Source organism: Nicotiana attenuata, unplaced genomic scaffold (assembly GCF_001879085.1).
Source record: "Nicotiana attenuata strain UT unplaced genomic scaffold, NIATTr2, whole genome shotgun sequence".
Lineage (NCBI taxonomy): Eukaryota > Viridiplantae > Streptophyta > Magnoliopsida > Solanales > Solanaceae > Nicotiana > Nicotiana attenuata.
Genome location: NW_017670329.1, coordinates 588,848 through 602,595, shown reverse-complemented (window position 1 = coordinate 602,595; position 13,748 = coordinate 588,848).

Genomic DNA, 13,748 nt, shown 5'->3' with positions numbered 1-13,748 from the left:
GGAAGTCACACATATTCTCAAGGCATATAGTCACAATAATCAAGAAGAAGGTACTCAGCACAAATGCTTCCACCTCTGATATAAACCATGTCAAAAATTTAGACACTCAAGTTCTTCCTATTCCATTATCAGTTAAAAAAAAAAAGAAAAAAAAATCTTTTTTTATATTTTTATTTAGACTTTAAACCCCTCAAGAAAACTGTCTAGGAAGTCCATCGTAGAGAAAAGTCCAAAACTTTTTTTTTTCTTGACAATTTTACCTACGAAAGAAACTACTACCCGGTTCAAAGAGTCATCCCTTGGAAAAGAAACGTGGCCATAAGAAAAACCAAGAGGGATTATTTCTGCCTAATTATTATTTTTTTGATTTTTTTCAACACACATAAAATAATACAACTAAAATAGCATAGTAAATCACCCAAAAAGTCTCTTCACCCCACACTTAAAATTGCACATTGTCCCCAATGCACACCCATAAATACAAGAGGGTAAAAGAAACTCTTTGGTAGGCAAAGGCCGAAGCATTAGTAGCTCATGGGATACTCAGACTTCTCCTAGATTTGATTCTTTGTGCGGGCACCCCACACTTTGTTCTAACCATCTCGCTTGACTTTGCTTCCTTCCAATCGCTTTGCTTCCTGTGCACCTAGAAATTCAGAAACGACACTACAAAAATGATACAACACAAAATTAAATAAGAAAAAAAACTACAAATAAAAGAAAGCAATAAAGATGGGATGCCTCCCAACAAGCGCCTGATTTAATGTCGCGGCACGACGCGCATCACTTTTTGTCTCCACCTCGAGCTTATGAATTGAATCCCAAAGTTTTGCTTCAAGCTTATGATTATGCTCTTGGAGCGGTATAAATTCTTGCGAGCCAAAAATTAGATAAAGCCTTATGCACTTGTTGGATCTCGACGAGGAGTGTCACCTTGCCTAGACGGCCTTGAAAATTTCAAAATATAAGGCTCGTCTAACTCTTCCCTGGACTTCTTTTTATGCTCGTAAGGATCCATTCCCCTTTCACCATTTGAACATAATGTAGAGAAGTGTTTGGAATGAGGTCCAACATGCTCAAATACATGAACTTCATGATTTTTGATCTCCTCAACACCAATCACACTAGAGTCAACTAAATTTATATCTTCAATGTCCTTGGCTGACTTTAGTGTTACTTCTTCAACATCGGCATCCTCAAATTCTAGTTGGATAGATTGTTGGTGTTATACTCTGACCTCCTTCATTAGTACCTCAATTTCAGTGTCTAATTCATGCTCTTCTTGACTACTATCCCCAGTATTGGCTTGTTGAGCATTAAATACTTCAACTAGTTGACTCACTTGTGCCTCCAGGTTGCAAATAGTATAGCATCTTGCCTTTGTATGTGCAGTTATTTCTCATTATTTTGTTCCACAAGGCACCTTAGCATATCCTTGATCTCTTTCAGGTCATCATCCCTGGGTTCTTTGTTCTTATTAACTTCACAAGAAAAAGAAGAACCATCAAAGTAAGGGGTTGGGGGAAGATAAGAAATATAAGCACAACCATAAAAGTGACCATCTTGACCACCACACATATCACATACATTCCATACATAAGATTGAGTTGGTGCACATAACTTGATCTGGGGAATATTTTGATAATTTTTCCATGGGTGATTTTCTTCACAATATGCATAAGGAGGATTAAAAGTAGAATTACCAACATCAAAACTCTCATAATTCCATGATGCCATGTTTTTTTAAAAATCAACAAGTAACACAAAAATTAAAATCAAATACAAAAAATAAAAATAAAAGTTTAAACATGAAACCTAGCAATATGTACACCTACAACTACACCGTTAGTTCCCCTGCAATGGCACCAAAATTTGATCACGCCCAACTCTAGTCTTAAAAAGGATAAGCGGTCGCTGCAAATATAATCCGGTCGAAAAGTCCGGAGTCGAATCCTATAGAGAACTAAGATTTCGCTATAAATGTTCAATATCACTAAAAGGACAAGCTCGAATAACTTTCAAGTTACTTAAACTAATTAACTAATAATTATCAAAAAGCAATAGAAATTTATCAACTAAAGAAACAAAGGGTTGGAGACTAAATTAAGGAGGTCTAGAGTTATGATTTCCCCAATTTTCGGAATCCTTCCCGCTAAGTCTCTTACAATTTTGCCTAAGCATTCTCTACTGATCATGAGCACTCGACTTATCGTAATTCTCTCTCGAGCAACTAAAATAATGTACTAGTCATATACTCTCGAATTACGCTAGCTCGCACTTTTTCACCGCTCACTATGATCACGTCAATGCTTTGTTATCTCTAATCCCGCTTTTAAACCTGCCGTATTGATTTCTCATATATCTTAGGAGTGACGTTGTTCAACAACCACCTAAATATGTATCCTTTTTCAAGCAACACGTAATACATAGGCACAGTCAATCGATGGCCATTCAATCAACTGAAATAAGCACGTAGTTAAACAAGTAGATAAATCCAAAGGTTAAATTTTATTAAAACATAACAAGAATTTATCCTCCAAGAGGTTCCATCAAAACTCTAGATAACAAATTAGCTACTCATAATAGTATGTAAAACTACAATACTAAAAGTCATAACCAACAATGAAAAATAGGAAGAAGGAAGGAAAAACTCGTGGTTGAATCTTCCTTCTTGCTCCCAGCGTATTCTTGCCTCTTTGGGTGTTGTCTAACCCTAAAGTAGTGCCTCCCCCTTCAAAAGGACATTTCATGATGTATTTATATCAATTAGGATTGATGTGGGGCGTCCTTGAGCTCTCCTAATTCAAAAAGGACACACTGATTCGCGTGCCAGAGTTGGTACAACGCGCGACTTCTGACACGCTCCCAGTTATTTCTTTTTTTCTTCTTCGTTCTTTCGCGTGCCAAGTCTAGTGCAACCTCCATACTTCGTTGTTTTTTGTTCATATCCTGGCCATTTCGCGCCTACCTTCATGCAATGCACCAATTGTGGCACGCTTCCAGGTCTTGCATCTCTACTATTTTTGCATCAAATCATCCAATTCTCGCCAACTTCCATCCAAATTCATTCCTACACACAATAAACATGCAATGAGCATATTATATGTTTATAAACATGTAATCTCCCGCAACTCACATAAGAAATTATATGCAAACATATTCAAAAATATGCATTTTTCATCATTTATCAACGCCTAGGAAAACGTCCTTTCCGGGGTGGATTTATAGCCTAATATATGGGTTATGTAAACTCATAATCTCTTTACCAAATTAGATATTTTATGTACATATTTTATAAAATTAATCTAATTGCTGGTATTCATGCTATAAAGTGGCGAAATAGTGCACTTGGTTGAATGCTGAGTTATTTATCTAGAGGAGTAGGGATCAACTCCCATTAATATATTTTTTTTTCTTATTTCTTTAGTGGTACACCGATGTTATAAAAATCTTAGATCCACCTTTGGTCCTTTTGATGTCTACTTTGTTGAAGTTTCGGACTCTTTAGATGTTTGTACAAAAATCATTATCGCTGACAACTCATTCAGTCTTTCACCCAAAGAAAAAAGGACTTCTCTCGTTTAGTCTGTTATTTATCGGTTACTCTATGATTTCAACTTTTAATTGGCTAATAATATCCCATTTATAGTCTGTTTGGCCAAGCTTCTTTTTGGCCAAAAGTGCTTTTTTTTTTGGCCAAAAATACTTTTGGACAAAAATTGAGGTGTTTGGCCAAGCTTTTGAAAGGAAAAAAAAGGTGTTTTTGAGGAGAAGCAGAAGCAGTTTTGGAGAAGCAGAAAAAAGTAGCTTCTCTCCAAAAATACTTTTTTGAGAAGCACGTTTGAGAAAAATACACTTAGAAGCAGTTTTGTAAAGCTTGGTCAAACACTAATTGCTGCTTAGAAGTGCTTTTCAAACTAATTAGCCAAACACAAACTGCTTCTCACCAAAAGTACTTTTGAGAAAAACACTTTTGAAAAAAATCACTTCTCAAAATAAGCTGATTTTTACAGCTTGGCCAAACGGGCTATTAATTTGGCCACGCTTCTAAAGTGAAGTTAGCTTATTTTGAAAAGGTATTTTTCTTACAAGACTCAAGTAGTCAAGACCAAATGCGAATTCCAAAATTGAATACATTTTCAAGATTGTCAGATCAAGAGAAACTAGAGTTACTGAGCTGAAGACGTTTACGTTAAAGAAAGGGAAGCTGAAAGTTCGACGCGCATTGCAATATTGGTATACGAATAAAAGTCTTACTAGCGAATAATGTTATTCAGTCGCTCACAATAGGCAGCTTGACCTCTAATTAGTGTCACATCATTACTGGTGGAAATAGAAATATGAAGCCACAAAAGCTGAAATTATGTGGAAAAAATGGCATACGGTGTTGTTGTGGAAGCTTAGTAAACGGTAGGTACACTTCCAATTTTCTATTACTATACAAGTTCGCCGATGTTTGGAAGGTTCTATTTGGTTAGTCTTGACCCTCAAAGAGGTGAAGAAGACTAGAAAAGTCTTGGCACATTTGTTGGTTCTTACCATGTTAGGCAAGTAATTGGTAGTACATTTTTTAGAAAAACTCCAATGACGTGTTGTTAGGTTTGGCCACTTAACACTCGTTTGATTGTTGTTTTTTATTGTATCATAATATATTTATATGTACTGTATTATATTGTATTGTCTATACTTTTTTATGAATACACTATTTTGTGGTAGATGATGTGCTCTTGTCATTATTACTGTCATGGGCGGCTTTCCAGCCATGCCTCATGACCCCTTGGACGTGCCCCATGGCGTCCTAGCAAGCCTTCCAATGCCTAGCGCCATGGACGGCCCGGTAGTCTTGGCCGTGCCAAGTGACAAGCGCGCCTGTGCCTATGTCGCCCCACCAATAACCCTCGCCAGCGCTCAACCGCAGACAGATGCCAACAGCGCCGCGCGCGCAGACTCTGATGCTAAAGACAAGGTTGCTGCCAACATACCTCCTTCTGCTTTGTAGAATCTAAGTCATTTCTATTGTAAATATAGAGTAGTTTTACTTCATTTATTTCCATTATGTCTCTCTAGCTTAGTTATGTCAAGCCCTATAACTTTGGTTTATTTTTTTAAGTACTATTATGGGGGATCAAGCAATAAAACTTTCTATCAAGCAAACAATTCTCTGTATTGGTGTCTCTCCCCCTCGACACCGTGCTGCTTTTCTGTAGTGGCTTTCATTAATGCAATCAAGCTTTCTTTCATTCTCAATTCTCTTTTATGTTCTCTCAATTGTTCTTGACATTGGTTTTTCCGTACGGCACCAACAATCTCGTCTAGCATAAGGAGGGGACTTCACTTGGAGAATAGTAATTACACGGACATCTGTTGCTTAGCCTTACGTCGCCCTTCCAAGGAATCTCAGGAAGGCGTCGCGTAAAAGTTGGTATCAGAGCCTAGGCTCGACATCGGACAAGGGAACACATTGCCATTACCACCATTTCTGACAATGGTGAATCATGGGGACAGCATTGCGGCCCCTGAAGAGACGGTTGATGTATTACGATCCATCGTGAATACATTGCCTGATCTAAGAACCAGCCTAGTGCAAAGGTTGGACGACCTAGACTGCAGGATGCGGCAGGCCGAAGATGACATTGCGAACACCAGTCGCGACTCTGAAGGATACCGGCAAACGGCAGCCACAGAGGCAGCCGGAATTTTTGGCAAATTCTAGGGCCTCCAACAGGAGCATACCGAGGATTTAGCCTATAGGGCACAAGAGGCAGATAGGGTGACTGCCATGCAGCAAACCATTGACAATTTGACATGCCATCTCAATATTGTCAGTGCTGCACTACAAGGCCTTCTTCGAGGCGGCGGAAACCAGATCGGGGGTATTATGAACCTCGCCCCTGTGCCACAAAAGCTGAAGATTCCTGAGCCAAAACCATACAATGGGTCTCGGAATGCCAAAGAAGTGGAGAACTCCATCTTCGACATCGAACAATACTTTGATGCCGTGAGGGAGTTAGAAGAAGCAAAAAAGGTAGAACCTGCTGCATGTATCTTCAGGGTGATGCTAAACTCTGGTGGAAGGTAAAATACAAAACCATCAGGGTCGGTGAAGATACTCTCGAGACATAGGCACAATTGAAGGCAGCCATACGCCTATAGTTTTTCCCCAAAAATATTGAGTACAATGCACGGAGAAAGCTACAGGAGCTCAGCTAGACCAAGTCAGTGCGAGAGTATGTGCGGGAGTTCTCTGCGCTCATGCTGAACATACGAGATATGGGGGACAAAGACAAACTCTTCACATTCCTAGAAGGTTTGAAACCTTATGCACGTATGGAGCTGCAAAGCCAAAGGGTAGACACTTTACCCAAGGCGATCCAAGCAGCGGAATGCCATGAGCACTATCAAGTGAAAGCTCGGAAGGATAGGCCTCAGATGCCTGTCCGAGGGGGATACAGAGGGGGCCAGCCTAGCAATAGTGGCCCTAGAAGAAGTGGAGGAGATCGGAGTGCAGCCAAATCTAAGGCTCCTTCCTCAGATAACAATAGTGCTACATCTAACAACAACGATCGGGGGAGGAAACCCCCTTCAGGATGCCATCATTGCATCGGGCCACATTGGAACAATGAATGACCATATGCACAGATGAACACCCATCAAACTTTTGATGATGGGACGGATGACGACACAGATGGTGCTGACCAGACAGAACCAATAGGTGCCTTCAACGCACTTGTTTGTTCTATTTCTGAGGCCTTAGCGGGAACCAGTGCTGGTATCCGTAAGCAGAAAGACCCCTACCCAACCACCAAGAAAGGGGAAAAGAAGGCGGATGAGGGGCCTCCTCTTAACCAAGAGAAGACTTTTATGTTGGTCGAGGTGAAAGTTAATGGCAAGCCTATTCAGGCGATGATAGACACGGGCGCTACTTACAACTAGTTAGCCTCAACTCAAGTAGAGTGCCTTGGTCTAGTTGTGGGAAAGGGCAGAGGTCATGTCAAGGCTTCAAATCACTACCTCAACCAATGGGTGGAATAGCCAAAGAAGTGCGAGTGAAGCTTGGTCCTTATGAAGGAAAATTCAACTTGCGCGTGGTGATTATAGATGATTTCGAGCTGATAGTTGGGTTTGAATTCATGTGGAAAACCAACACCATTCCTGTTCCTTATGCCGATATGCTACTCTTGATGGGAGAAAACGGGGCCAAGCCCTGCATTATCCCATGCACAACCATTAAGATGGCCGTTAAGATTATCTTGGCCCTATAGTTGAAGAAGGGAGTACAAAGATATGAACCTACGTTCCTGACCACCTTCTGTATTGAAGATATAGAACAGTCTTCGGGTTATCCCATTCCTGCACCCGTGAAAGAGCTGCTAAAGGAGTTTGAAGATGTCATGCCATAAAACATGCCAATGCGACCCCCGCCTAGGTGCACTGTGGACCATGAGATTGAGTTGGTGGCGGGTGCGAAGCCACCTGCCGGGCGCCTTAAAGAATGTCACACCTCAAACTCACCAAGCTTCAGAGACAGTTTACAAAAATTCTAGAAACGGGGATCATTGTGCCCTCCAAGTCCCCTTATGGGTCCCCTATGCTATTCCAAAAGAAACAGGATGGCACCCTACGTCTCTGTTTGTATTATTGGTCCTTTAACAAAATCATCGTGAAGAAAAAGTACCCTATCCCGCTAATGGAAGACTTGTTCGATAGACTGGGTGGTGCTACAATGTTCACCAAAATAGACCTGAAGACAGGTTACTGGCAAGTCCGAATTGCTGAGGGAGATGAACACAAAACGACATGTGTGACAAGATATCGGTCGTACGACTTTCTGGTCATGCCATTCGGCTTGACTAATGCTCTAGCCACATTTTGCACCTTGATGAACCAAATCTTCTGAGTGTACATTGACAAATTCATAGTGGTCTACTTGGACGATATTGTGATATATAGCAAAACATTTGAGGAACACCTGAGCACCTACGGAAAGACCTAGCCCGATTACGGGAGCACGAATTATATGTGAAGCTGTCCAAGTGCACATTTGCCCAAAAGCAGATTAACTTCCTCGGACATGTCATCGAGGAAGGGCCGATAAATATGGACAAACAAAAGATTCAGGCTATCACAAATTGACCTCCGCCTAAGGATACCCACGCCTTGAGGGCGTTCCTTGGCTTATGCAACTTTTATCGGCAATTTGTGAAGAATTACTCTCTTATTGCATTGCCATTGAAAGAACTCCTAAAGAAATTCACGCCTTAGGATTGGGGTCCCAAGCGAGTGGAGGCCTTCAACGCATTGAAAGTGGCTATGTCTAGTAGCCCTGTCTTGGCCCTTCCTGATTTGGCCAATCTATTCAAAGTACAAACGAATTCCCCTGACTATGCTCTGGGCGGAGTCTCTCTACAAGATGGCATCCAGTAGCGTACGAGAGCCAGAAGTTGAAGGATGCAGAATGGCGCTATGCCGCCCACGAAAAAGAACTATTGGTTGTTGTCCATTGCTTATGCCTTTGGAGGCATTATCTACTAGGAACCCCGTTCGTGGTCAAGACAGACAACATAGTTGTTAGCCATTTCATGACCTAGCCAAAGCTGAATGACCGACAGGCCAGGTGGCAGGAACTCCTATCGGAATTTCATTTCAACCTGGAGCACTGAAGTGGGAAGACTAACCAAGTTGCTGATGCTCTCAGTCGAAGGGTTGACTTAGCATATGTGTGCCTACTCGCCACACTAAGGGGGAGCAAAGTGGCCACCACTATAAGAGACTAGATACAAGATCTACTCCCAAAGGACCCTGTTGCACAGTATTTGGTCGATTTGGTAGGACAGGGCAAAACTCACCAGTTCTACATGGAAGATGGGTTCCTGAAGTGAAAGGGAACCAACTTTATGTTCCTAAAGGAGGAAATCTGCGGAGGAATCTTCTGATAGAATGCCATGATACTTTATGGGCCGACCATCTAGGTGAAGAACACACCATGGTGTTATTGCGTCGTGCTTATTATTGGCCTCAAATGACTGATGATGTTACTCAGTATGTGAAGACTTTCCTAGTATGCCCGAAAGACAAGTCGCACCGCTTGACACAAGTTAGGAGTCATTGCCTGTTCCAAAGAGATATTGGGAAAGCGTTTCACTGGATGTCATCACCGAATTGCCCAAGATCGGAACTATCTTGGTTGTGGTAGATCGGTTTTCCAAGTATGCTACATTTATAGCTTCCCCACAATTTATATCGGTAGAAGATACATCTCAACTCGTTTTATCTCATATTAACACACATATTGGGGCCTGCCTAAAGACATCGTCAGTGATCACGACTGTTGAACCCACTAAAACCATTGTTGAAAGTAACCCACTCTGACCTGGTCCCGAATATATAACCAAACTCTGGTGATACGCTCAAATTACACTTTAAGAAATAGTGTAAGGCGGTCGATGTCAAATATAATAACCCAACAAGGTTGGGGTCGAATCCCACAGGGAATAGGTGTGAAAAGGTTACTCGAATAGTGTGTTGCTCGACTAAAGTCGTAATTCTATTCAGTTAAGGATAACAAGAGTGTGAATTAATAGTAACAAGAGTATGGATTGAGTTTGTTTTGAAGTAACAACTAGTTGGAATATTAAGAGTGTAAATAATTGGATTAAAGAAACCAAGATTGTGTCCCCTTTTAATGAAGTGTAATGCTATCGGTGTTAATATGATATATTTCTAATGAAAGTCCTTTTGATATACAAATGATGTCTAAATGACTACCCAATATTTCCCAATAGTTGGGTAGTATTTCCTCTTTATGATTTTTCCAAATGTAAAAGAGTTGCAATTAAGAACAATCAATTTATGCCAAATAAAACTCACTTATTCCTAAGCGATTTTATTAAACAAGGTTTAAAGCCTTGAGTCTTTGATATTTACTTCTACCAAATTCTAACCCACTTTCCCAAGCAAAGCAAGAATTTAATGGCACTTGTTAATGTTTGCAACCACCAACAATAAATGAAGAATGAGAAGTAAATAAATATCAACCAACCATTATATATATATTCAATGTTAAACACCCATTAACATAACACCCATTTAGGGTCCACAACCTTAGTATTTAAAGTTAGCTACTCATACTAAAATACAAAAACAAGAGAATAATAAATGCCATAAAGCTTACAAAGTAAAGATTCTTGACCCAAAAGCTTCCAAAAGTGAAGAATATTTAAGTCTTGGAATGTAGCTCAAAAACTAGACAAGATGAGCCCACAAAAACCTAATAAATCTATTTATAGTGTACTGAAAATCGGGACAGAAAACGGACAAAAATGCCCGTTCAGGTCAGATATGCGACTGCATTTCTATCGCAAAGAGCACATGCGGTCCGCATTTTGGACATCCTCATCGCAGATTGAAACCCTAATTTCCAGGCCTTCACCGCATTCATGTTATGCGATCCGCAGTGTAGAAATGCGATCGCATTTTTCATCGCACTTTTATCATTCAGCGGCCTTCATGGTTGGTTTGCGGTCTATTTTGCGGCTCGCAAACAGGTTATGCAGTCGCAGAATGGACCGCATTCTTGACGTTGAATTTTGCTCAGGATTCTGTTGTGATATGCGATCTCAGTGTCAATTATGCGGTCCGCATTGTCATTTTGCGATCGCATATCTTCCTTTGCGATGCCTTTTTGCTCTTTTCTTGTCTTTTTGTAACTTTTTGCTTTCATTTCCATGCTCTTGGGTCCTTTAACCTTATGTACTACAAAAACACTAAAATTACATAAATAAAGGAAATAATTGCATCTGAAATAAGCTAAAATCTAAGTAATTAGTATTTAAATGTGCCAAAATTCTCCGGCACATCAAAGAGATTGCAATTATTCAAAGCCTATAGATAGGCTATGATTCCAGAACATTATGCAAACACGACGTCAAGGAAAGGAAGTAAGGGTTCCTGCCCGGGATGTTATTTCTAAATAAGGAGCTAGTGCGAGCGGTAAGATAAGACAAAGGAAATAACCCAAGAAAGATTACGTGGAATGTAGATATGAGAATGGACCAATGAGTAGTTAATAGTTGATTCAGGAAGAGTCTAGTTATGGCTAGACAAGAGGTTATAGATGAGTCAACAGATCATGCAAGATAAACGTAGTGAACCCCAACATGTAGAATTCAGTCTCGCAGAAACGACATCATGACCCTTGAGAAATATTCAGATAGGAGTTGGGGTAGATAAAGATAACGTATGAGTGTTACAAAAAAAAATATTAGTTCAGAAGAGAGTACCACTGGGAAGTTAGTCAAAATATTAGTTCAGAAGCAACCGTACAAGCACAAAGGCATGGAGATAAGTAACTACAGATAATTATAAGCGAGGAAGAACATTAAAAATTCCGTCAGGCATACGATGTGATAAGCTCGCAGCCTTACAAGAGTTAGAGGATCCCCCCTAAGTACTACAATGAAAGACTAGCTGGGGAAATAAGGAAGAAGGCTACAACCTAAACATGATAACTTGACTGAGAAATGGTCATGTAACAACAGTCTCACAACAACATTGTATGCACTCCATAAGAAAATGGCACCTACCGTGGCTAATGAACGGGAGGTAAAAAAACCCAGAAGTGATATCCAAGATCATATGAGTTGTATTGAGTTCCAACATGCGTGGGCACTAAGATAAGCTATGTACGAACACAAAAGGGGGAAGAAAGACCAGGAAAAGTTAAAGCTTACGTTTAAAGAAAGCTGAGAAGGAACAAGAGGAATTATTCGATCAATGGTCCGGAATTAGTTACGTTATGGATGCACTTAAGAGTTTGGAGTTTTATACACGCAGCATATACAACCATGGAAGATTCCGGTATAAGTTAAAACGAAGAATTGAGCCCAGGTCATAGATCGAATTGTTAAAGGATTACATCATGGATATTCCATAGCGCCCATGAAAGGATAAAGTAATAACTAATACCATGAGCCGCAGATCGGAAGATAACTTAAGCCTACATAAAGGTTAATCAGAGGGAAGAGGAAACTAAAGAGTTCCATCGACTAAGTAAATCAGGAGTCTGATTATTGGACCTAGAAAACTATAGAAATCGTGATTGAGAACATTGCAGAATCACTCTTAATATCAGAGGTACAAGAGAGATAGTACAGTAGCCATATTTTATAATGGCTCTACGATAAAGCCAATTAGGAAAATACCAGCCTCATAAAAATTCAGTATGGAGCTCCCACCGGATTGTATAGGCACCAGAGGTGCAAGTATTACAATAGAAGTTTAAGTTATGGACATGAATTATACCTATGTGGAAGGGAGGTCATGAAAGAGATAGCAGATACGATGCAAGATTTTAAGGTGGTAAGGTAAAAGTGAACAACGTACGAGATACTCAAATGCAAAAGATTGTGAATAGTCCATACTACGGATAAAAGGCTAGAAGTGTGGGGATTCAGTATCCAGGAAGGATAACGGTTTCACTAGTGGCATATCTTCCAGCCTATGGTTTATAGGTATCGAGAGGTCTAGTTAAAAGAGTAAAGAAGAGTTTGAGACAATGTGATGTCTCGCTTAATATTCCAGAATAACATAAGGAAATCTAGGGTGCAAGCAAGTTGAAGGAAGGTTGCGAGCAGTTTGAATGGATATGTATAGGTCGCAAGCTAAAGTATGGTAGAGCGGCAAGATTGTAGGAAGACATGAGTAAGGATAAGAAAGGGCGAGTGAGAAGGTAACGAAAATGGATAAGCCCTCGGGATTAAGCCCACGAAAATGAGAGAGAGCTAATGGGTTCTCTAAATTATATAAGGCTCAGTATAGCCAGAATAAACTCAAAGGAGTCTAAGACTAGTAGCGTTTAGAATAGATGGAATGCTGCCCTGGTAGTGGAATAAGGGCATAATTGTGATAGATAAAGGATAACATTTGGGCCTTCGATTGAGTAATGACTTGAAGAGGATTTCATGAATTGTAAGGGACTAAATTACCCATATAAGGTGAGTCACACTGGATGCTATAAAGTACGGTTATGGAAGTATAGTATCACCCCTAGGTGGATCAATTTAATTATTTCGGATGTACCCGATGAGACGCGGGCCCTAGCGACGTTGTTACATAAGAGATCAAGTTAGCAGTGGTAGATGATGAATCAACATTAAGGTGAATCAACAATAGATGGATGAAAGTTCAACAGTATGAGATGAAATTAGACCATCAGTCTTAAGGATAAGCAACGAGAGTAACCTGGAGTTGGTTGCAGACCTCACTAATGATAAATCGAAGTAAGAGTTATGGTATAGTATGACCTACGTAGATGAAGTAAAGTCATACAAATGGATAACCAGGTCTATAAAATAAGATATAGCAATATTCGCAAGTTCTACAAGGTACCGAGCGAAGAACTTCAGTATACCTATAGATTCCCAGAGAGACATCTTATTAAGCTCTATATATGTTTACAAAGTAAGACCTAGAAATTGGCTAAAAGCTGGAGGAAAAAGGAGAGAAGAGACGCATAAGCGCACTTACAAGGTCAGAGTCTGTGATGACCCAAAATGTCTTCTTTAAATGAAATAATTATCTCGGTATTTTAAGACCTTGAAAAGCATTATTAATCATTCCTCGACTTGCGTGCACAGTCCGTATAATTTTTCGGAGGGTTTTTATGTGAAAAATGGATTAAAATGTGAATTAGAGCTTTAAAACTCAACTAAGTTGACTTCGATCAACATTTTGGGTAAACGGACCCAGAC